Source organism: Corvus cornix, chromosome Z (assembly GCF_000738735.6).
Source record: "Corvus cornix cornix isolate S_Up_H32 chromosome Z, ASM73873v5, whole genome shotgun sequence".
In the NCBI taxonomy this organism is placed as follows: domain Eukaryota; kingdom Metazoa; phylum Chordata; class Aves; order Passeriformes; family Corvidae; genus Corvus; species Corvus cornix.
In genome coordinates this window covers 34,007,109-34,033,158 of record NC_046357.1, presented here as the reverse complement: position 1 = coordinate 34,033,158, position 26,050 = coordinate 34,007,109, and the positions used below count along the sequence as shown (strand labels likewise).

General features: G+C 40.8%; 1 protein-coding gene across 23 annotated transcripts in view; it reads right to left on the bottom strand.

Annotated features, from left to right (window-relative positions):
* SEMA4D (semaphorin 4D) overlaps nt 1-16,536 on the bottom strand; it is a 100,675-nt gene extending 84,139 nt beyond the window's left edge. For 5 of the 23 annotated variants that reach the window (XR_005603829.1, XM_039567013.1, XM_039567017.1 and 2 more), the window contains exon 1: nt 15,989-16,260. The gene's annotated coding sequence lies outside the window, so the exon portion shown is untranslated. Of the gene's footprint in view, nt 1-8,967; nt 9,032-15,620; nt 15,672-15,988; nt 16,263-16,285; nt 16,311-16,438 lie in introns of those variants that run through there. The other 18 variants (XR_005603828.1, XR_005603827.1, XM_039567012.1 and 15 more) reach the window with 12 other exon arrangements.
* Between the last annotated feature and the right edge of the window lie 9,514 nt (nt 16,537-26,050).

Here is a 26,050-nt window from a genome sequence, read left to right as displayed (position 1 = left end):
ATATTCAACTGCCATTCACTTTTGTAAACACAGATTAATCTTGAGATTTATTTTGAAGACATCAGGCTTTGATGTGATTTGTAGTAAGGTATACAGAATAAAGTTACAGTTTTGCACACTCATTGTGTAAAGAAAGCAGCCAACTGTTCAGCCACAATTTACACAAAATAGGCATCAGTGTTTTTCCAGAATTCTTCACATTTAAGCTGTATGGCAATAGAAAACATACAGTATCTATAAACAATGTACCAACAACAACAAAAAGAAAACAGCTTCCCAATGGGTCATATTAGACAGCACTGAGGCACTTACTCAAGCACTGCTGTTCCTGGGAACTACACCTGCATATGTCTCCAGCTGAACCAAGGCTATTACAGAAATAATGAAAACTACTCACAGAAAGAGATGCCACTGTACACATACGAACATTTACAGTTAATCTCCACATAGACAACATGACTCAGAGTCAGTTTAAGAAATTTCAATCTGCTAAGCAATTCAAACAGCTTCATTGTTAGTTATGATGTAATGAAATTGACCAGTCAACAGTGATAACACTATGTAAGCCTCTCCCATTTGGAGCCTAGATCACACGATTTTACAAGTTAAAAAATTATTTTCCACTGCTACTAAATTATTCCCTATTGTGACAACTAATTTACTAGAAGAATCTTTAAATGAGCTTCCAATTCACCCTGCCTAATAAAATATCTAAAAAACTAATTTCTTACCTGCAACTCAAGCTGCATGGCTGTTCTCAGAGCTTTATTACAAGGACTGTAGCAAAAGGTTGCCTTGAGCATTTGGCAATGCCCTAAATTTTGTCATCAAGTAATGAGTCTGCCACAAATATAATGACCACATCGTAGCAGCCTCCTGGATTTAAATCCCTTTGCGGCTTAAAACTAGATTTTGGATCAATATTAAAACAAAAACAAAACAAACCCCCTAATACTATCTGAAAAGAGTAGAAAGAATAAGAAGCATCAGTGCTGGTCTCACTAACAGGATGCAAATTAGCACTAGGCTGTTTTACATTTGAGCAAGTGTAAAGATAAGAGTATGAAACAGAGAACACTTAGCTCTGCACATAGTCAGCTCGCAAGTGCTAAATGCTTCATCATGTAAACGGAAAACTGTTCTTAAGATACACTAATACTAAGAAACAGAAAAATAAATGTTTTGGGAATGGCATCCTCCCTTTCCAGCCCTGCTTACCCTTTGCTCCCATAAGGCTTCAGTTGTTGGTTAACATCTCTCCATCTGAAAATAAATGCCTGCCTCCTAAAGGCATCTCAGACAGTGTCACTCCTTAATCAGCAGGAGGACAGCTGAGTGATGTGAGGCATTTCCACCTTCTCCCTGGAGCAATCACACCATCTCCACACGGCACTACTGCAACATCAAGAACTAAAATGACTTTAGATGTGGTACTCTCCCATAATGAGAGCCATATTCCAATAAGGCTGCCCTCTAAAAACCCAGTTCCATTACCAGCTGCCTACTAGGACTCAGCTTATTGATACAGCTATTGCCAAGGATCAATCAGTGCAGCCTGAATACAAACCTCAGGGAAAACCCATTTGTAGAAATGAACTCCCAATATGTTTGGTATACCTAGATACAAAACCACAAGCAATAATCAACTGCATTATCTTTAAATTTTTATCATAGTGTGAACATGGTAATCAACAGCAGTAGGTTTGCAAGTTCCAATGCTCTGGCATAGGAAGGATACCAGTAAAATTCTACTAGATTTATAAAATGTGATTAATTTACTTCCCTGCATAAATACCTTAGGAAAAAAACCTAGTTATCTATTTCTCATCAAATTGGAGGGATGGAGGGAAAAAATGTGATCATGGGCTTTGTTACTGTATTTGCAGTGGGTATACCAAGAAGGTAACGTGTGATCAGAATGATACGTATTTCAGCTTGCATCAGATCAGTAATACACACTATAGTCTCACTCCACAATGGAACAACCACATCTAGAAATTGCATGGATGAGTTTCTTCAGAGCAAGTCCCCTTTTCTTTTCACACAACACATTTGTTTGAAATCTAGACATGATCCTTCCCATCCTCCCTCTCAAAAAGACACCAAAATCACCTTTTCTGTAAGAACACTTACATCCTGTAATTCTTTCTTCTTATCCAGTTTTCCATCCTTCACAACTCCACGCCCTTCTTAACTATCCACTCTTGATGTCTGTGCCACACAGCTCAGACATGTGGGTGATGCTTACATCCCCTACCCCACACTTTCAATTTTGCAGTATATTCAATAAACTAACAGCTACTGCTACCTTTCCCTCCTCCAAGCATTTGGGATCCACTTCCACAGATAGCCTTATCTGGAAAGCATTTTCAGATGAAACAGCCAAACACAAATTTGAGTGACTCAAAGGAGCAGGACCACTTAAATTATCTTCCGAAATTCTGATTCTCCTCCTTCCATGAGGTTCACTTTCTTCTTGTTTCAAACTACGCTGTCAACTTCATAGGGCAGTGACCATGTCTCCCATTGGTGTTTAAAAACCATAAACCCTTAACACACCTGCCTATCTGGGGCCCTCGAATGCCATCAGAATATGAAAGCCCTGGTAGTACCATAAAGCCATCAATTTTGAGCCTGAAGTCTTCAGATTTTTGCAGAAAATGGAACTCATTAATTGTGAAAGCAACAAACACTATCACAACCTGCAAGCCCTTCTTCTCCACATAAAGGGACCTACCTAATTTTGTTATATCAGGCACAGTTTAACTGTTGGGAAAAAAGTTTCAGAAGCCTTCATAATGACTTCCACAACCTCTCAAAAAATCACTTGTATTTCTTCTCTGTTTCCTAAATGTTTTTTAAAGCTCACGTTTTCAACAACTACAAAAGATTAAACTTCCCTTGCTTCATGTCACATCACAGTAACACAGAAACCTTTGAACATTTTCACATAAACTTCGAAAAACAAATACAATTAGGTATTAAAATTAAAGCAAAATTCTGAAAATTGAGAAAGCAAGTCTTTGCTTTGGGAGGTCAAAAAAAAGAAGTGCTTTATATCCTGAAAATGATCAAGGCATCCTGAGAATCTTGAAGAAACATGGTGGCAATGTAAGCAAATACAGAACGCCTGAGTACAAGAAAATTTTACCAAATGCTTAAGGCATTCAAGTCCAGAAGTAAATAAACTCCAGTATTTCATCATACAGAGGCTAGACAGGAAAGGGGAAGTGCTAATGAAAAGCTCGGGTTTTTAAGTGTTTCCTGTTCACACTAGAAACACTTCCTTGATTAATCAAGGTATTCCTGTACGATGCATGTCTACATGACCCCCAAATACAAGGACAGCCAATACACAATGAACAGTGAAGCTCAATAACCTCACATTTCCATCTCTGCAGATGGCTACAAGAAGAAGCATTAAGCTTCATTACTGATCCTCACTGCTATCACAGTTTCTCCCCCTTTAGCAGTTTCAGACCTAGGCTGTTCCACATGCTTCTCAGACATGTAAAAGCCTGAGTAGTTCACCTCAGGCTTTGGACCAGATCACACTGTCCTCCTGCCAAAGAGCTGAGCAGGAGGTTACAGCCAAAGTCCAGATGCATGCCACAATCACCACAGCAAACACTCAGCTGTTTTAGTGAACTCCAGTTTCCACCTGCCACAAAGTTCAACCCCAAAACAAGCACAAGTACTTTACTCCTGTGGGTAACTCTCTGGCTGACAGCTGGGCTGAGACAGAGCCTCTGACGAATTCTATACCTTGCTGTGCATTTTATGAAAAGTTAACAGCTTTCACCCTCCCACTTCCTGCCTCTGCCACAAACACATTCACTTGAAATACTAATAGAAATACAAGGTTTTGAAGGATTTCTACACAGACTGTACAAATCACAACAGAGCCCCAGAAAAGACAATCATCACAATGCTGGTGCTGTCCTGGATATTGCATGCCTTGCCTCTTGCTCTATACACTTAACCCTTTGGCACAAACCCCACTACTGGTTCAGCATGATGAGTCCAGAAAATCTGTGCCAATGTGCAAAGACGACAAACAGCTATGTGTGTAGTTTGTTGTACATGATAGTATTAGGAATTTAAGGCAACTGAGAAGCAGGCTTTATATACAATACTTCTTTGTCTTAGGTGTTAGAAATACCTACTTTATAGCCCAACTTATACAAGCTACATATACTATCCACTAAAAACTCACTAAACCAACTCTAACTAATTTTGAGACCAAAATTTAGATTAAAACAATTTCTAAGCAGCTTGATATTAAAATTTAGACTAAAGTGATTTTAATTTTAATGAAGCCTGACTTCTAAGTCCCATGGAATATACCTGTTTTCAAAAGCAAGGTATCAACTATATTTTTATGAACTCCTTTGGAGTAAAGAAAATAAAACAACAAGAATTTAAACTAAATTGAATTTTAGCTACAGCTTTTCTCTTTGAGTGAATAGCAATAATCATCAGTTTTTATTACAGTTTTGTCCTTCACAGTCCTCTACTCAGGATGATTCAGGAAACACTGAAGTTGCTTGTTCCAGTACACGCAGAACCCACCTTACATTGTTCTGGCTCAGAACAGTACAAACAGTTCCATCAATATATTTTCAAAAAATGACTTGCCAAAACAAACAGTGGCTCAAAACTGTGCTTTCCCTCTTTGAATGCTGAAACTGATATTCATCATTATTGTCAGTATTAAAGTGATAAAACTTCATTTTTTTCTTGCTTCCCACAAGAATCTTAATATATGCCACCTTCAAACAGTATAGTCTACAAAAGTGCTTGTGGCTTTACTGTCAATATCTGATTAATTTTAACCCAAACCAAAGGTTCCTCTGTCTGAACAGAGGGCATACTCAGGGGTGGTAATGTATAAAGAAAAATCTAATAGCATGTTGCCTCAGTAACCAAATATAGAATCTCAGCTACATTTACAATTTTCAAGTCTATAAAGTCTTAAATCTCAAGGCTTGAACACCTTTAACTCATGCAACCACAAAGGATTTTCAACACCTCAGGAAGGGTTTCAGAAGAGCCTGGTGAAGTCATTTGATCACATCTGAAGAAGTTTTGAAGTCACAGCAGCAATCCCGTAAGGACATCTAACCATTTTCATGGTGCTACTGGCTGTAATCTAAGTACCACATTAAAAATCCACACTGCTCTTCCTAGTGAGAGCATTAAAACATTTTTCAGAAGCCAACATAAAAACCTGCAAATCCTGAACAAAGGCTACAGTATTATCTTCTAGATGCATATCTATTCCAGCTGAGCTTTATCCAGGCAGACATTTCAGGATTAGCGTGAACTGTTCAAAGACTGCCCAAACATCATGGTCTGAACACTCAAGTTCAGAGCTGCCAGAAGCACACGTTCAGATCATCAGAGTCTATGCTGCATTTTATGCACCCATCTTCAAACTCCCAACACGTGCTTTCAGTATCCTTAATTTTAGACCACTTGACTCCCACCTCTACCCCCCTTTTAGGCAGTTTCAATTAATGTTATTTATCTGGATCTTGCCTGGTTTTACTCTCTTAGTGAAACAGGACATAAACCTTGACAAGGCTTGCAAACAAGTCTTCAGGAACCTAAAACAATGGTTAGAATCTTAGCTGTAACTGATAGAGAAGCTAGCTAGCAAATTACGTTTTCTATTCTCAAACATTACCCCAATCCACCCCTGTACAACTGCTACGTTCTACTGCCACATTGCAAAAGCTGACAAAAACAGCACAACTTTCCTTCTCTGGTGGTAACTGCTGTAACAAAACCTCAGAGAGAGGGGTTGTGACTTCAGTGTTTTACTGAGAGCACTCTTCTCTTAGAAGACAAATGACCATGCTCTTTCATGGGTGTAACTGTATTCACTTGCATAATGTCTTGCGTTCAGGTGGTAAGGCAACTTGACCCAAAAGCTAATTTGGCCTTAAAATGTATGTTTAACTCTGGTTAAAGCCAAAAATTGCCAAAACACCACCTCATCCTCTATTAAAAACAAAAAACAAACCACACTGACTAGTGCTAAACCTCACCTTTTTGGTTCATGAAAATTGATGGAAATGCTGTAACTATGCCACCATGTCAATTTGACATGTGGTCCTGACACCACGATGACCTCTGTTTTCTGATGCTTTTACTTAGATCCCAAGCAGACAACAGTTATCTCTTATTTCAGAGTGGCCAGAAATACTTATTCATATCACAACAGCCACTGTAAACCATTCTCAATGCAAAATTACACAGATTAATAACAGTATCAAGATCGTTTGCTAGCTTAAATAAAAAAAGTAGTTTGCAATATCCTCTTATTTTCCTCTAAGTTTTCTTTTTCTTTTCTCTTTTATAACAGAGAATATCCTTCTAAATATCCCAGCATCATGAACTTTCCAGTCCTCTTTGCATAGTCACTATGAACTTTCCACAGTAACCAACTGGGTCTTTCAGTACCAAAAACTCTCCCAAGGAATGTTAGGGATCTGTACAAGGGCAGCATCAAGGGTGCTTTGCTTCATGGTCAAGGCAGAAGTGGCACATGAAGCTTTTGGTAATGACACAGTGTGCTTGGCCTTAGCAATTCAAATGGAACAATGTATCTGTAGCACTAAAACTCCCTGTTATGGCAACCATAGGCAACCCTGTCCATTTAAATTATCAATCACCAACCGCTTAGCTTAGTAGCATCTATACATCTCTTCCTTCTGAAAGAAATGACAGCGAAATGCTGGAGAGATTCTGCATGCAGTCCCAACAAAGTATCTGTCATTTTCCCTCACCAAGACAGCAATCACCAGCCCCTTCTGCCCTTACCTAGAGTCAGTACTGACTAGTCCAAAGCAAAGGCACAGAAGAAACACAGTTTTATTTCATTCCTCTGCAGAGGTCCCACTCCATTAGTTCTGGTACTACAGCTCAATTTCTTCTAGCATAAATGTGAAATCCAAAAGTAATTCACTATTTCTTCACAAGGATGATTCAAGAAAAGTGATAGGTGGCAAAATTCTGTTGCATTTCAATAATACTAATTCCCAGGAAGTGCAACATGATGCATCTGAGACTTACAAATGAGAATAGCTAACCTGGACAGACAGCACTCCTTTCACAATCCTGATACCTGGCCACCACTGCATGTAGTAAAATATTTTAAAGAACACAAAGGTGGGTAAAGGAGGGAGAGATGTGGAGATGCACCAACCATAAATATGCCCTCCTACATAGCTTGCAAGTCAAGAGCAAGCCTAAGTTTCTGCAGGAACAGCTTGCTCTCCCCAGCAGAGTAAGGTTTTTTTTGCATCGGCCACTATACTGCTTAAGAAACTATGATTTAGGCCATCTCATGTTCCTCCTCTTTGAAAGTAAGTCTTATTCAACAGAGAATTAGTTTTTTTCCTCAAACACTTTTATCAGAGTAACAAATATCCTAAAATAATAAACTTCAAGTGTAATTTTGGTACAAAATACACTAATGTAAGTAAATAGCAACTAAATTGGTAGAGTGGTATTAGTGCAGCTATGATCAAAGTCAGATAGCCATCTCCAGAACATCACATTTACCCCCAAATGTCATCTCGAAGTCTACCAAATGGGAAAAGGACAGCTGTGTTCCTTATAAAATCTCCACACTCCAAGGAATGTAAATAAGGGATATTGTTAAAATGAAAGATCTAGTTAAAGCTATACATTTGTAACTTCTAAAAGGTTTCCTCCTCCTTTTTGTATCTTTAATCAAAGGTTATAAATGTGTAAGGGATGGCTGTTGCCATGGAAATATTCAGGCCAGAATCTCTCTGTGGGAACCTCAAAGCTCCCTTCACTGCCGGGCGCCTTGTAATGACAGGGTCACATTAGCACCGTTGACTCTCAAAGCCCATTTATTGCATAGAAATTAGCACAGCTGAATCCATTCACCTTCCACAGACCAAACAGTAACTATTCCTGCTCAACTGATTTTCTGCAGCACTCGCCCATTCCCCCAGGACATGCTCCTAAACCTGTTTTAGCACCATCCTTCACACTACAGCAAATTCAACTTCAATGTATATTGCCTTCTCAGCAAACACTAAGCAGAAAACAGAGGTTGCACAGGCCATCAGATGTTTCACCTGATCAAGAGCATCATTTCATAATACATTGAGAAATTTCTTTTTCCAAAGCAATTGACATATAATAAATCTGCATTCTACTCCAGAAGATGGAAAGCAGAACTATGAAGAAAAACAGAAGCAGACGTGCAGCAACAGGAACTGAACTCTCCTAAAAGCCAACAATTAAATTAGAAAACAGAAGACAGCCTCTGAATCATAGTTACTTTTACCTCTGGTGGTTGTCAGTGCTGAAGAGGAAAAAAGAAGTTCTTAAAAACCTCAGTGGAATTCCTGGATATCAGCATGTACCATTCGATGCACAATCGATTTATGCACATAGGAGGCCCATTTTAATACAAATGCAAACAGATGCCTTTTTTAATTATTATTTTAAATCAACTCAAAATAGGCAAATTCAACCATCTGAGAATGTCTTCTTAACAACATCTTAATTTACACATGAGCCAATATACACATTTAGTTTATGCAGTTATGTATTTGTATGAAATAGAGATTTGTGTCACATACCCTCTGACATTGCAGTAATAAATCCCTTAGACACATAAAAGATAAGATTCAAAATACATTTAGAACAAATTTATCTACATATTTGAAGAAAGAAACTATTTCAGTAGTATCCACCCTCATTAAAAACAGCCAGTCAAATATTTTAAACAACTAATATACTGCAAATGTATACGTATGGGTTCAGGTTTGGGGTTTTTTTAATTCTTTAGAGAGAGAAAATTGTAGAAAAAAGCTCTTAAGCCTGTAGAAAGGTCTCACATATTCACCATACAATCCTTTACAACTAATTCCAGCACAAAAGAAGTGAAACAAAAATTACATTCTATGTCTCACTTACCTAGAAGATAACCAGAACGACCTTTCAAGGCAGTTTATCAATTTCACTGATGCTGAGTAAAAACCTGTCAGATTCAACAGAACAGTAAATTTATTTCTACAGGGCCAAGCATCTAAACATGTAACCGCAGATTTTTCACAATCCAAATAATTTAATGAAGAAAAAGGCAGTCATTCTCTCCCCTAAATAACACTAGACTTTAACAGGAAAGAAGAATTTAATTCCCACTACTTAGCAAAATACAGACACTTTTTAATGGCTTTGCAGGGGTTTTTTATTGTTTGGCTTTCTTGGTGGGGGTATTAATTCCATCAAAGGTACTTATTTTCTTTACACCTACAGTTCTGATGGATGAATAATTTTCTGACAAACTGACCCTTCAGGTAGGGTACATCTACAGCCATATACAGATGGGGATCTGTGTGCGCATATATATGCACCTCTAGCAAATCCTTAGTAATTATATGCAATTGCTGAGTGGAAACAGGAATGCCTAATTTCTTGCCTCTGGCCATTTTAGGCACTTTTTGTGAAAAGGAACAACAGATATATGGGAGTAAAAAAACAGCTTTGAGCACAGCACTGGTCCAGCAGACTCCTAAGGTCTGCAGACAACTAAAGCTTGCTACTGAGGGTTTTTGGTTTTGGGGGATTGTGTGCATGTGTGTGTGGTTTTGGTTGGTTTGGATTGTTTTGTTGTTGTTGTTTTGGGGAGTTTTTTGTTTGGTTTGGATTTTTGTTGTTGTTTCTTTGAGAGGTCAGGAGAGTATACTTGCGCAGGACCCTGTACCTGACGGAAACCTCTGCAAGCATAGGCCCAGCCTCAGCTACGTTCCATGCACACAAACTTGCCAGCAAGACCAGGGCCCTGATTATTAACTTCTGCATGCAGACCACTCTTCTCTTCTTAAATGCTTTGCAGACAATTCTTACCGTACTCAAATTAAGTGCAGATTTAGACACAGCACTATCTCGTGGCCCACACTGCAATGTCTGGCATGAATTACAGAGTCTACTTGAAAACATCCAAGATGGGGCTCAGAAAGAGGGGCAATAAATATTTTATAAGATTAGGTTGAGAGAATATTGATTTCCTAAAACCTGCCATTGTATCAGTTGGTCCAGTGATCCTCTTTCCACAGACTGTCTTCCTTACACTCTCAGACAAGCAAAAGGAATCTCATCTGATTTTACTGAACAGCCAAATGCTTGCATTAAAAACTGGGATTTCATTTCTTAAATATGACCTAGTAAGTGTCTTTTGAATAAATTCAAGCATTACTAGATGAGGTGAAAGCAGAGTATCTGTAAAATAGTTTACTGACATCCATTCTTACAAGTTACTTTAACTCTAGCAAACAAACCAGTGTTATCCATGTGTGTATGACAGTCCCATATACCACAGGGTATTTATTGCCAGTTTAGTCTTTCCTACTGCCACAAGAAATGATCTGCAAACCAAAAAGGTAAAGTAAAGCATTTTATGGAGATAAATTACTGAATTAACTGTGTCCCCACACAAACTTTGACCAGTCTATATCATGCTCAGCTAAACAAACAACAGCTCCTTTTGAAGCATTCCAGAATTATGAGTTTAATTACAACAAATATAAACAAGGTCAAGCCCAGCTTCAATGACCTGATTTCAGAGTTCAAGTCAATGTGCACTTTGTTTTTTAAAAAGTCTATACTGCTCCATTCTCCTCAGAACACAAAATTTACACAGAGAGTTCAAATACAAATCCAAGAGCTTCCACATCTCTAGGTCTCTTCCTTACATCCTGCATTGTTTCTCCAGTAACACACAACCATAACTCATTAGCTCTTTCAGTGGAAATGGGAACGAAGACATTCTATAAAAAACAAAAAGCCTCCACATTTCTATGCACCTCTTTGTATATTCAATGACAAAGTTCATACAGTATCATTTGTTTATTAAAAAAGAAAAAAAATCAAGCACAACTGAGCATATACTTACAAAATCAATTACTTGGGGCAAGAAGAATGCCTGCTTTATATTGGGAGAAGGAAGAAAACTCAGAAATACTGTTAAAGCCTGCCTGTGAAAACTACTCTTGAACAAAGCAAGAACTATAATCATGTTTCATGCATTTTTCTCCCTACTCCTCTGCTCTTCCATTTGCAATGCATGCAAATCTGTGTGGACCTGGAGGTTTTACTAAGGCACAGGGAACACCAGCCTCCCCACTGTCTCGCCTTGCTGCAGTTCTGTCAGACCTTCTTTAGCTTCCAGACAACCTTTGGTCTCTCTGTTGCATGCCAGAAAAGAGCTAACTAAGTTTGTAGAAGATTTTCCTCTCCTCCCTGTTTTCCCAGTAGAACTGTCCATCTCCATAAACCTTCCTCTGCTTTGCATATCCTTTTCTGTCTCCCAGCTCAGTCAAGCAATCAGATGCACTAATGACGCCACAATTTCCCAGTCCGCTAATTCCATATATTTCCCAGTCACTTCCACAGCAGTGCTCCATCACCTACACATCTGCTCAGCATGCACAATCCTGCAGAGGAAAACACAACCAAGCTCCATGCAAGAGACAGGGAGCCTGCCTGTCCTTGCAATGAGGCCAACAGGTACTAATTTTGCAGCAGTGTTCAATCCTCTTTAGCCTGCCTCATATATAGGCTAATACCAATTTTTCAAGAGGATCAATGCAGAAAATGCCTAGTGGATTATGAGTTTACTGCTGTACATGAACAGACAAAAAGGAATAGGTGGAAGAGTAGAGAAAGACAAAAAAGTGTGTCCACTATTTCATGTGCCAATAAACTTGGTTCTAAACTTGATACGTGGTCTTCAATTAACTATATTTAGTCTTTACTAAGTTCCTTATCTGCTTACATGTACAGATTTTTATTATTTTTTTGTCTGTTTACAGGTTTTTATTATTTTCTCATCTGTTTTGTTTTCCCCTCAGGCCACAAGAACTGGACCACTCAGTACAGAACAACATACTGTTGAAATAAAGGCTGCTGTTGGGTGCTTTAAAAGACTTACTTGTCAAAAGTCTCAGAGTTACAGTACTGAGAACAACATGCATGCCTCTTCATTCAATACAAGTCTTTTTTTCCTCCTCCATCCCATCATAAAAAAAAAAAAAAGCACTACACATACTAAAAATAAGTTTTGGCATATTTTTTCATTTCATTTTCAGAAATGCTCACATACCCAGAAGCTCACTGCACCACAGCTTGGTGTTACAGGGAACAGCTCTTGGATGCCCTTGGCTGGAAGTGGCGCTCAACACACTCCGTACTACAGGCAATATCCTCCCTCATGGTGAAGGCAGGCTACAGCAACACCTTCAGAAGGCTGAACAGGCCTTTGCATTCCTGGACTTTACAGGGAGATAGAACACCATAAAAGCTTTTTGGCTAGAATACAATTAAATGTAAGACCTCATTAATCCAGTTCTGGACAGCAAGAGCTGTAACTTCCCAATCCAGGATGACGGCACACATTAGTCTGAAATATGAGGTACTACTTTTTTCTTTGCAGCTGAAGACCTTTGGGAACAGGAAAAGTAATTTTTGGTTCCTTTCATTAATTCATCCAAGAAACAATGACAAAACCCTCTTATCAAAAGGGAAACAATTAAAATATCTTCCACATCTAGCCTGCACATCTATATCAACACACGGGCAAGTTAACTGCAAGTGGAAGCTACAGCAGTGCTTTTGGCATTCCCAAGCTCCTTCTGGTACACAACCAGTTGAATAAGCTTCACTGGAAAGCAGCTCTTCAGCCACTTCAACTTCCCAAACTCAAGTAACGTAAGTGGGACTTTCCTCGTTCTATTCAATATCCTTCTTTTACCTATCTACCTAGACACTCGAGCACGGGACTACTATGCACAGACAGATGAAGAAGGCCTTATAAAAGACTGCTTTGTCATCAGAAAAATAACTAGTTACAAAGAAGGAGGCATAAAATTTCAGAGAAAGCACAACCAAATAAAAAGCCAAAAGCACTTCCCAGCTCCTTGTTTTTTATGCAGCCTCCCAACTGCGCATACCTTTCTTCAGTTAATTGACATGGCATAAAGCAACTAAGTATAGGGCACAACAGAGAATACCCCCCCAACAAACTGTTTAATATTACCACAGTGAAAGTTTACAATCCGCTTTGCTTGTTTTTGTTGTCATCTTTAAATCTCCAACCTTATTCTCACATGCTTCCCAGAATCTAAAACACCATGAAAAATTGTCTCAGTCATGTCTACAAGTACTTAATTCTCAGTTTAATAAGAAACATAGTAGATCACCACCCGTTCATGAATAATGCTTTCATGGTCATATACCTTCAGAAATTACTTTTCAACTCATTTAAATCACAGAATATGAATCCAATAAGATCCAATACCTGGAAGCATTGAAGGCTTACAAGAAACGTTAGTCAACTTTGGAAATTATTTTATTACCTTTGCACAGCAAAAACCAGGATAAGTAACTTCACCTCTGAACATTCAGGGGAAATACTTTATATTCTTGTTACCTACAAAATCCCTATTGCAACAACTGCCTTGAGATTCCATTTTTCCTGGAGAAGACCAAAACTAAATCAAAACAATTGGCAGAGTTCCGAGACAACATAACTATGATAGAAACGCTTCAAGATTTTATTTCTACTGATTTGGAGTCGCACTTTGAGAAGTCATTCTTAAAAATCAGATTACGGCACAACTGCCTATCAACTTATCCAACACGTTTTGCTAACTAGGCGGCATATGCACCTAGTATTACATCTAATGCTAGCAGCCCAAAGCAAGAATTAATTTTGACATGACTGAAAGAGACCTTCCACCTGCTTCACTGCAAGAAAACATCTAAGAAAACGTATTTTAACACAAAAATATTCATTTGGCACACACCCCCTAAGACAGCTGGGAGAGAGGGCAAGAGTGTGCTGCAAAGCAAGCACAGTGCAGTTTCCAACTCCAGCCAAGTGGCCTTCAGCAGATGACAGATCCTTCTGAGTTCTCCAGCTCCTCCCCAGCAAGAAGGTGCATGAAGCACGTAACTCTGACGCTCACATGCTCAGGAGGCAGGCCAATAAGGGATGCACCAGGGCATCCAGAACATCTCTCCTTCCTGCAGGACCTCCAAGTGGTATAAATCCACACATTTTGGCAGGCTACTGCTATATCCATGCAAGTTTAACAAAAAAGGTTATCAAGTGTTCATTGTAATGGCTGTTTATACAGGGACTGAGGGGGGGGGTATCGTAATACCAGCAAAGAGATGGCAACACCGCGTATTAAGTCTGCGGGCACTGTACTTACAGTGTCCAGAAAAACCAATGAATCAGTGTTAGAGTTGTGAAATAGAACCGTTCACATCAAACGCTTCATTTGTTCTGGAAGCAGCTACCGCCGTCCCCATCAGCTACAATGGCTTTTGTTTCTTAAAAAAAAAGAGAAATTTAAAAAACAGCTACAGACCTATTTTGGTAGGTACGAATGCAAGCAGCTTTTGTCAGCAGACTCTGTAGCAGTCCTTGACCATTGAAAAAGGTATATGAAGTAATTGCTTCAGGGGAGGGGGGAAAGATAGTGAAATACTCCCTCTCCAAGCCAAGAAATCACAGTAAAGACAGATTTCACCTGTCAATCCAGCGCCCCATTTACAAAGCTTTCTTGCCCTCCCCGCCTCCCCCACCAAGAATATAGACATAGTAACAGATTCCCATGCCACTCATTTGCTTTCAGTGGAAAAAAATGTCACCTATACCTCATCTCTGCTACCGGAAAGAACGATGAGTGTCCATCCACACATAGCCTGCTCACCCCAGGCAGCCCACTGCACAAATGTTCTTCCCCGCACAGCAGGGAACACGGTACGTACAGTGTTTCACCCTACACGGGCTACTCGGTTCTCTCTTACAATGCCCCTTTCTAACTCAGTTTGTAAATGATACTCCCACTCCGGCTCGGCCTCCACATTTGCCATCCATGCAGCCAGCACAGCTTCCTTTAGGCACACTTGCGTAATTGCCTGAGCTTGCACTCTTTCTAATAAAAGAAGTCATTAAACAGTTCTCCAACAAAACCACCACACAGGTATCCAAAAGGGAGTATGAGATCAGTAGCTATTTCTGAGCCTGATGGGCATAAAGCACTCAACAGCCTTGTGCTCATTACTGTAGGAATTTTAGTTTTCTTTAAAAAAAGAGGCTTTATTACTACAGTGACTTCCAGAGCTACTAGAAACACTTGGGTGCCACAGACTTAAAGGTGATGTTTCACATTTTTCAGCCGAAGTAACTCCCCGCAAGAGGTACATGATAATAAAGACATGAATGGAGATAGGAAAATGTTTCAGCATTAAACCAAAAAGCAGACTTGAAAAGCCCTTCAACCTACAGATCCATCAGGTTCCCTCCCACACCAGGGCAGGATCAAGCTACTGTTCCACTCCCTGCTAAAGGCAGTCACGTAATAGAACGGAGCTGCAACAATGAAGTTACCACAGCTGCATTCGTCCACTCAATCCTTCTCCCCTAAACGCCCATTACGTAGTTTTGTATACGCGGAAAATACCATGCAACAACCCACACATCCGCGAAGCCGTAAAAAGATCCCCTCAGAATTAGCAGAGGGGCAAATGGGGACAGAAAACTCTCTCTTCACCCGTACCTTGCAAACTCGGCACCTCTGTGGAGACGTGATTTAAAGTCTCCTTGACAGCTGAAAAATAAAACAGCACATAACAGCTCTTCAGCACACATGCAGCCGGTTACCCGACAGCAAGTACCCAGTACCGCGTCCTGCTATTCGCTGAATGAGGGACGGCGGCTTCCAGCAGACAGCGGCCTCCCCGAAGCGCCCGGACACACTCCTGGCAACCTGGGCTGCTGGCCTTTGGAAACCGACCGCTTTCCAGCCGGGCGAGAACGCCTCGCATTCGTCCCCACCACCCTCGGGCGCGCTCCCGGCCCCCCGTCTTCGCGGCAGGTGCGGCGAGCACGGGCGGTGGGGACCCGGCCGCCGCCCCGGACACGCACCTGGCGGAGCCGCAGCCAGCGGGCAGGCGATCGCTCCCGCCGGAGTCAGCGGGGCTCGGGGGCGGTGGGAGGAAAAGCAGATTTATAAACCTGACAGCCCTCGCTCATTTGCTGCTGCTGGAGGCTCCTCCTCTCCGCCTCACTCCAGCCGCGTCGCAGGCGGGGGCTGCCTCAGCCCTCGCCCCCCGCCCGAACCCAGCGGCGGCCCGGGCCCCGTCAGGCGGCAGGACCGACTGCGTTCCGTAGGTGCGGCGGCACCGCGCGCTCCCACTCCGGGTCACTCAGCCCCACACCCACCTCGGTGGGAGAAGGCGCGGCGGGCACGGACGGTCGCCGGCCCCAGTGCCGACCGCTCCCTCGCCGCCGCCTCCTGCTCCCTCCGCCCGCCCCCCCGCCGCCTTCTCCTCCTCCCCCGGCCGGCGCACAGCCTGCCCCGCCCGGCGCTCCTACCTGCGGGGGGCTGCGGCGCTCCCCTCGCACAGCCCCCGCCCGCCTCGGCGCCTTCCCCGCGGCTGGGGCTGGGCCGGCGCAGCCCCCTCCTCCCCCCGCCGGCGGGGGCAGGGCGGTGGCGGCGGGAGGGGCAACAGGAGGAGGAGGAGGAGTTGGTGCCCGTGTTGTAACAAGTTTGGGTTGTCCCGCAGTATGGCGGCCGAGCGGCGCTGGGGGCGGGTCCGGCCCTCCCTGGCGGGGGTCCGGCTGGGGGGCTGAGCTGCCCTCTCCTCGGTGCTGCTCGTCCCTTCCCTCGCGCCCGGCGCAGCCCCGTTAACGGCAGCGTCCCCGCCAGGCGGCCGGGAGCAGCAGGGGCGCCGTGTGACATCAGCCCGGTCACGGCGCCGAGGAGTCGCTCCTCCCGCGCCACCTGGGGCTGCGTGGCTTGGCGAGGCGTCTCTGCCGAAAGCAGGTGCGGTGTCCCGCAGTTCAGCTGGGCCGTGCAAGAGCCGCCGCAGCTCCTCGCACCTAGTGCCACTTGTCGCATTCCGCTGCTCCTCCTCCGCCTTTTCGTCTGGGGCAGGATGGGTCCGCTCGCCGCAGACCACAGGGAAAGCCGCACCTGGGATCCAGCTTCTCGACACCGTGGGAATGGAATAACTCGTATCGAAAGCAAACGTTATTGGAATTACTGCACCTTAAAGCGTAGATTCGCCTAGGTGACTGCTTGGCGGTATATAAAAGGAGGAAAGAAAATAGGTCAGTAAATGCACAGATCTCACCCGAGATCCTTCTGCTGAGTCACTGATGGGTTATTGATTACCATCATGTCCGTGCACGCCTGGTGTTACTGTTCAGATGAATGACATGGACCGACACATGGGTGTCTGGTTTTGGATTGGGGTTTGGTTTTTTTTATTGCTGTGGAACAGGTGATACCAGTGTAGTGAGATTGCCATAGCTCAGTTAGCAAGAGTCATTGAAGCAAGACTGAACAAAATATTTTGTTTGTCAGATATTGGCACTTGCTTTCCTGGCTGACCTTTAAATTCCAGCGTTACACAACATTGTAATTTTACAATAACATGATAGTCAATCTCTAATAATTCACATTAGCTGTAGGTAAGAAATACTGTCAAGAAGAAATCACTGGGCAAATCAAGCCTCTTAAAGACATGGAGACATGATGATAACCTCAGATGAAGAAAGTTTAGGTGCAAAGCAGCCTTGATATTTCAGGGTCTATGAAATGATAGAGTGTGAAGGAGGATACTAGCATAGCCAGCAAACAGTCTGTTGTGTGGAAAACACTGGGAAATCAATTTTCCTGCATTATGTTTTCAAAATGGTGATTTAACTTAGGCCACTTTAACATTGGGTAACCAGTGTCCATCACACCATTGGCATCAAATGGGGTCATAATGCCATCAAAATATTGGATATGAAACATGGAGAAGAAAGCAGTCATACCCAGCTCTGGGAGACAACAGCAGCAGGGAGCAGGAGGGGCTGAGAAGCCATAGTCTGCCAGGACGGAGGAGAACCTGAGTCTTACAGGAGCATAAAAAAGGATCAGATGAACCCATGCCAGAAAATCCTTGCTGCAAATACAGTAGCGTGACAAAAAATCCTTATCATATTTTATTTGGGCAATTGCAATAATTTATACTATCAGAAGATTAGCCTGCGTCTCCACTGGGACTGACTGCTGGTATTAATATGCCAGCTAAACCCTCTAGTATAGACAAGACTTGAAGCATCTCCTGAGGGGTACAACTATGAAATTATATTCCAAGGGAAGAAACAAAGATGCTTTTTTAATCTCTCATTTTACAAAGTCTAAGCTTGGGCAGTTCTTAGCTCTGAGTAGGAAAATCTCAGGGATTTTGTTAGGTTTCCCCGGGGAGTCTGCAGTCTGCACAAACTTCCAAAAACCCAGAGTGGCACAAAGGAACTGGAGCAAAGGCTAGCACCAAGACAAAATTTCCATTATTTCTGACTCTATCCAGGTGACATTTAATGACCTTTTAAGAACTGTATTGTTAATTTGTATAATGTAGTTTTCAATCTCCATTCTCAGCAAAACCTGGAAAGTCTTACAGACTTGAAGGTCGGAGGTAAAACAAGGAATTGATACTTGTACCTTGTCAAATGCCAGATTCTCAGTCACATTTAGAACCTTCTTTCAAGTAAAATATATTGCCAAATGGGATTTGCTGTTAATAATAACAGTGTTGGGAACACACATAAATACCATAAATTGCACCACTGAAAATTCTTATAGGTTCCAGTGATAAGTCATATCTTTCACAGGACTAGGAAACAAATGGCCTCAAACACAAATTTGACAGGTTTTCCAGAGGTCTGTAATATTAATCTGGGTTGTATGTGAGCTAGTGATGTAGGGCTAAAGACACTGGTCCTCACAGTAATTATAACTGATTTTGTTTTCCTAAAAAAGATTATAGTCTTCCAAATACTGCGTGCTGTGTCAATGAGATCATATAATGAACAATTATTAATACCTGTCCACATCAATTCCATAATGGGTATTCCAAGGACATGGAGGAAACATGCTTTTAAAAACCTCTACTATAAGCATAATAAAGTCTGATCTTAAAAAGGACACATAATGCTTTCTGCAAAGTAATAACATGTAAAGAATGCCTCAGTCATAATACACTTAGTTCAGACAGCATGTTGAGGTTGAATTTACATATGGGTATTTTAAGTCTAGGCAAACCGTATCAAATCTATGCCAGGGGAAAAAAAAAACAATTAAGCAAGAAAAAAGGATTAAAGAAAGCTGTAGCAACTGATGGTGCTCTAATTAAACTCGGAAACAAGTAAGCTACAGCATAGAAGATACAGGAGCAGAGTAGGGAATGAGAGGAGACCAAAACTGTCTCAGAAGCCAGGTCTGGGACTGAGAGCAGATCTGTCCAAGAGTGAGTGAGTGAACAGGTGGAAGGTTTTTAGTAAGTCAGTGAAAAGGGCAGTGAACGTGCCCGGAGGTTTGCAAACCGATATATGATGCAGGGAATAGGTCAGTAGCAGAGTGGATGAGAGAATGAATGGACGAGAGGATAAAAGAATAAGTAGTTGGGCTGAATGTGACTGTGAACAATTCTGAATAAAGTGGAAGTTTCAAGCTATACCTTTATATTGCTATGATGGCATGACTTTTCAGATCACTTGTCATTGACGTAAGCCAGCATCAGAGGAAAAAAACCACACATTGCTGAAGAAGAAATCCCTTTTCACTGCCAGTTGTGGGAAAATAACATAATAAAAATAAGGATTTTTTATGCATTTTACAGTCATGACAATAAAAATAGTTTTGGAAACATTATTATGGAAAAATAAGCACACAAAAGACATTTAAAAGCATTGCCCAATAAATTAATGTTGATTAATCCTATCAAACTACTAGAATTGACATAGACCTAAAATTCTTTGCAGAGCAGGAAGATGCCATTAACTATCCTAGTTAGGAACCTGATACACAACAGCTCAAAGGGATTTGTGCAAGATTATACACTAAGTCAGTGGCAGAACCACAGATGGATAAAGCCTTGACCTTTTACTTTTTTATTTTCCCCATCAGGCAGAGAAAATGCATTGGCTTCACTTTTGCAATTACAGAGGCAATGAAACTAAATTATAATAGTCAAGGGGTGTTATCTCCTAACCTTGGGATTTTTTGGGTTTTGTTGGGCTGAACACTTCCTATATCATTATGGATAAACGTGGCAATTATGTAGAGGATACACTCAGAGACTTTGAAACTGTCCCTGTATTTACCATGTTTGTATGCCTAAAACAGAAGAAGAGGGAGCTAAGTAAATGTTACACAGACTTCTGCATTTAGATGATGTAGTGTAGGGGAAGTGCATGTCTGGATGACGTGGCAGAGGAAGGTCTTTTTCTCTGCCTTTGGTGGATCTAGTGGCTGTAAAGGTCACAGAGAATATTTTCTTTTTATTTCCTAATCTGGAATAACAGATTTAGTGGAGCTACACTGTAGGTTAGTGTCTAGCCATGGAGTAATCTATAGTCCAGTCTCTATTAAATCTCACTGCAAAGCGTGTTAGAAAGTTTGCTAAAGGGATAAGGGACACGGAGAATTTAGGGAAGGATGGCAAAAGTGGTAGGCATTTCCTTCATTGTGGTGCTGTGTCAGCATTTGTATTTTAAAATGAGGTATCACTAGCAAATTACTAACATACTTTGCTCCTAGACAAAATAGCAACAACAAATATTTTGTGTTTCCACTTATCAGTGTCCAAATACAGAGCCTGTAATTCTTACACAAATAGCTAAGTTATGTGCATGGGTACAAAATTAAGAAACTAACCACTCCAATGGTCTTTTCATTGGAAGATGGCATGGAAAGACTTAGAATCAACAGTCAATGAATAATGAATGAGTGATAAAGACACTTTATCCACTCTACATGGTGGAAGAAGTACATGGGCTAGTGAAGGAGGCACATGTTTATTAATGAGAAAAATAATAAAAAAGGTGTCAGCCGTGCTTGCCTCAGGGGACAAGGTCAATGAGGCAACATCAATAATGTAGTACAATAAGAATAATGAAGAAACTAAAACTCAATATATTGTTTTTATGTTTTTTGAAAATGCAATTACATTTCCAAAAAGATTGAATTAATGAAAATTGTTTAATGGAGTCATCACCAATCACAGGAATTATTTCTGATTACATGTTTTTCACATGTATAATATCAATATCAAACTATTGATGTGGGGTAACATGTGCTAGTCATGAATAAATATGAAACCCGAGAGGTAACAAACGTGTTCAGTTGTTAACACAGGAAAAGCAAATGTAGGGTTTGACAGTAATGGATTGAGACATTTATAAACTTTATACTAAGCTTGCATTCTTCCTGTATGAACCCTACATTTTTATTGCCTGCACTATTATAATATTTTATGATGTTTTCTTATTTTTCTTACTTCTTTTAATAGACTAATAACTTCATATCATGTTTTACAAAAACAAATTAAGAAGTGGAATTACAAGGGATTTTTCTGGTGACAAACTTGATTGTAAAAGATAGTAACCACAGACCTGTCTCCTTTATGTATGCGTGTCTCAGATCATAGTGTGGCCTGAGAAGGGGGGAATGCATCACCACAGTAAGGAATGAAGAGTCTGCCTTTTTATCATTCAGCATAGCATTTTAATTCAGTTGCTTTCCATACACACAATTTACTCGGAGAGGATCACAAGACTATTGGGATTCTTTGACTTGTACCAATGCCTGTAACTTACGCTGAATTACCCTGCTAAAACCTGTAGACTCCCCAAGTTTGAACCTTGATGGAAAAATAATGTTAAAACATGTATCTCATAGTTGCTCCTGTTTTTGTACGGGGCATCTGTCTCAAGTAATGCACAAGCCAATTGACTCCTGTCAACTCTTAAGACAACCATGAATCCGCAAAATGAGAAGTCAGCAATGGAAATATAATGTGAATAAAAGGTGAAAGCAGACTGCTTTCCTCTCCTTGTGTGACCTTTTTTTTTTCCTTTTTTGCGCTGGCATCCCTTGTCCTTCTCACTCCCAAAGAATGCAAAAACCTGATGTAACTTGCTTCTTGAACTAAGTTGCCCTAATAACCACCTCTTTGGCTGAAGCTAAACCAGGTCACGATTTCCCAGTGTGATGTCTGTCACAGGGACATTTCTTTCCTGCCCTACAGTAAGGTTTTCTTTTCCACCAGCGGCTCCTATTAGGTTTCTGTTACTTTATATGGAGAACAAAAGCAAAGGATCCAATTGCCTCACCATTATAAATTAAATAGAAGGACATACAGTACAGGAAAGGAGGGGTTTTTCTAAGCTGATATGAACAATTTGCAACTATCAAAACCCTCTTAGGCACACAGAGCTTTGTTCAGTGAATAACAAAAGGGAAAATAAAAGATAGGTTGGAAGGGACCAAGAATAGTCCTTGACAAGAGACTCACAAAGATAATTTTAAAAGGTCATTTTAAGCATGCAGAAATAGGGAACATTTTATAGCTTCTCTAAGACTTGTGTAACAATCCAAGTGAGTAGATGTGCACAATGTCAAAATTCACATTTGTATCTTGCTGTCCCCCTGAAAGACAAAGAGAAATGCAAATACTTATGATTACCTCCTTCAATGTGCATTGAGCAGTTTGGCTACCAGGAAAAGATGTCTTTTGTCTGTCTGAAACAATCCCCTCCTTAGAAGTTCTTTATTCATGTTTCTGCAGAACTGCCAGACAATACAGGAAAATTTAAAAAAAAAAAAAAAAATTTAGGAAGAAAAGGGAGCAAAAGTTTTATAGTAGAGCAAGTTGGGATTTTTTTTTTTTTGTATAATCCTGAAAATTCTCCATTGGTTAACATAAAAACAACTTACAAGGAAAGAGATTAAATTCTGTGATTAAATACTGCTTTTGTAATTAAAATTATCAAGTTAACCAAAATTTTTATCCACTAGCCAAAAGTTTTTATCCTGAAGGTCTTCTCATTTTGAAAATTAATGTTTGTTAATTAACACTAAATATATATATATTCAATTACAGATTAAACAATTTGATTAACCATTTCTCTGGGAACAATTTCTCTTACCGATTTTTTGGTGTTGCTTTAACATCAAGGAAACTTCTAAGGCAAGAAAGGAGTCGTCCAAATTCTTAGTAGTCTTCAGGGCAATAGAGTGTGATAGGAACTAATGACAGTGAAAGTGTGTTGGTCACTCAGATTTTCATCTCATGATCTCATGAGTGTGTCACAACTATGCGGCACGCTGCATCACGGATGTGGGCTGTGGTCACGGAGCACGTTTCTGTCCAAAAGGTGGGCCCTGGTAGCTGAGCCTGGCAAAACTGCTAAGTAAAACCTGTTAGCTCAGATTTTGGTTCTGCATTCTTTTATGTGACATTAAGGTGATTTGTTACCCAAACAGCTGTCTCTCTTTTCCCTCTGCCACAGTGTGGTCACTGGCATAAAGGGGAGGCAGGAAGGAGCATGGGAGGGCTGTACGGCACGTTTGGGCTTATGTCCTGGGCAAAAGTGGAACCTCTTCCTTAAACCTTATTGCTGAGGAACCCTGACTCCAATCAGGTGTAGCTGATACAGCTACCTACTAACCTTAGGAGTAAACTAAAAGGTGGGAGAACACAGTATTTACTCTTTGGGGTTTTTTTTGATTAGGGCTTAAAATTTCTAATTTTTTTAGGTTAAGAGAGGTAAGAAGAAGGCTAAGAAAAATGTCAACAAAGAAATTATGAAGGACCTTAGCTGATAGCCACTGTTCTTTGTTTTGGCTTTAGGAATGAAAATACAGAAAGAAAAATCAAGTAGAAAGCAAGCATCTTTAGTAAGAAATAGTCAAAATAAAGAAAAAAAAAAGAGGTAGAGAAAAAAAGATCAGAGAAAAATATTAGAAAAATTTAATGACTCAGCTGGGCCTGTTATTTATATGTTTCTCACATTTTAAATATGTTTTTCCACTGAGATAAGGGGAAAGATAAGAAATATTCTGTAATTAGGAGCAATAAAGAAAGTTCACTCCCAGACTTCCTAGGGTTTTGAAGTTGCTTTCAAGGCCTGTTGTTTCTGGTTGTTATATGTCTTCAGTGTTAGGACAGGTCTGGAGTTTCCAGCTTCTGGGATTCGTTGAGTGATATGCCTAGGGGCAGACATTTTAAAGCAATGCTTTTGAGAGTCACTGGAAGTCTGCTTGCATTGTGTATTCAGTCTATATCTATTGTGTACACTCCTTTATTGGAAAAAAAATACCCTACAACAAAGGATAAGAAAATGCTATTTTCTGTATTGTGTGCCCACTTTTTTCTTTGACCTTGCAGCTGAACAAATAGCTCAGTCAAAGACCCTCTGAATGGATTTCAGGGATCAGTATCATATCTGTCCCTTCTGGTCACTGTCACACTTGATACAGATCCTCCAGCCTTCTTTCCACATGAAGTCCTATTGTTTTAAGGCAAAGATACACACAGTGCCAGACTCCCTGGCTGGTGCTCTCTTACCTGGTCCAGAGCCCAACCTCATTTGTTTGTCTGCAAGTTAGTCACTTGGAAATCATTTTATGCATAACAGCCAAGGAAGTCTGGTAGTATGAAATTATTAGATAGTATGTAATGTTGAAAAAGCCAATGGCATCAAAAGAGCTGCTCATGAATGTCTGTGTGAAGCAAAGAAAGAAGTAAGCCAAGCCCAAATCCAAACATGTTAAGCTGCCTACTATTTTTGCAAAAATAACAGATACATTCACAAATGCTAAGTGATAGATCTTCCAAAGTGTAAATACAGATTCAAAATGCAGGCTGGGATTGCCCATTTGTGCAGGAAATTACCAGTGGTAGGAGCTGGGGAAAACAGTGCCAGTGGTAGAGTAGGCCAAGTTGAGAAGACAAATTATCTCCAATCTCACTGCAATGACTGGTGGCACAACATGCACTTGTAGCATGTATCATTCAAGTATCATGCAATGTACTTATTTAACACATTTAAGAATGGGATAACCAACTGCTGTTCTGAGGGATTTTAAGCCTATTAATACCATGTCCTAGTTGTGAGGCATTATTGTCTTGTGCCCTTGTTGAATCTTGCCAATTTTTTTTCAATTAAATGGAGAAGGCAACTAGTAGAATTCACACAATCTCCCTTTATGGGCCTTGTAATGGCACTTGCTCAACTCTTCAGGAGTGAAAGACCATCCTCTTCATAGTCTTCAAACCTTAGCCTGGCCAACAGTTTCTGTAGGATGGTCTCATGTGTTCCCAGCTCTCTGATCATCAACTGAATTTGATCAGGGGGTGGTGCAAGATAACTTGCCCCTGCTATGCTGCATTTTGTGGGTGCAAGGGAGACGTGGCTGTCCCTCAGTGTCATCCCCTCTCTCCCCTTTTCCCATGGTTTTATAGCACCAGAGCCCCTCTTCCCTTTTCCCAAGTGTCAGCAGTGTGCTCTCAGCTCAGCTCGGCACCAGAGCAAGTTGAGCAAAATCCTGACGTGATACAGAGGAACAAAGTTGCAGGGCATATTGCTTCGTCTCTAGCAAAAAGTACAGATGTGGAAGACATGTTTCTCCCAGGTAACACCTCCCTTCTCAGAAGGATTTGTGAAAATCCTTGCAAACACAGCCCTCTTCACAGAGCTTTCCCATAGAAGGAAATGACAGAAGAAAATGCCATTATTTAGAATGTTCACGGTCTTTTCCTCAATTTTGCCAATTCCACCTCTGTCATATTCTGGGTTTTACTGGTAATTCTTGGCCAGTTTCCAGCCACATTATCACAAGCAGGTGTAGCCAGCACTCAAGCAGGAATTGGTATTCTAGTGGCTAGCTGGAAATATACATAGGGAAAAAGACAAATAATGATTTTAAAACATGTATTTAAGTCCTGATAAATCAGAATAGGATTTTTGTCCACATATTTGACACTGCTTTTGATGTCTCAGACCAAGGAAATAAAATCACACAAGATTTTTTTCCTGTGTTCTGCTGTGAGTCTGGCTGACTGGTATACAGCAATGAGCGTGTGAAGATTTTAGGGTAGTTTTAGAGTGCTGATTAATGATAATTTGAAACTGACTGAGCACAGGTAT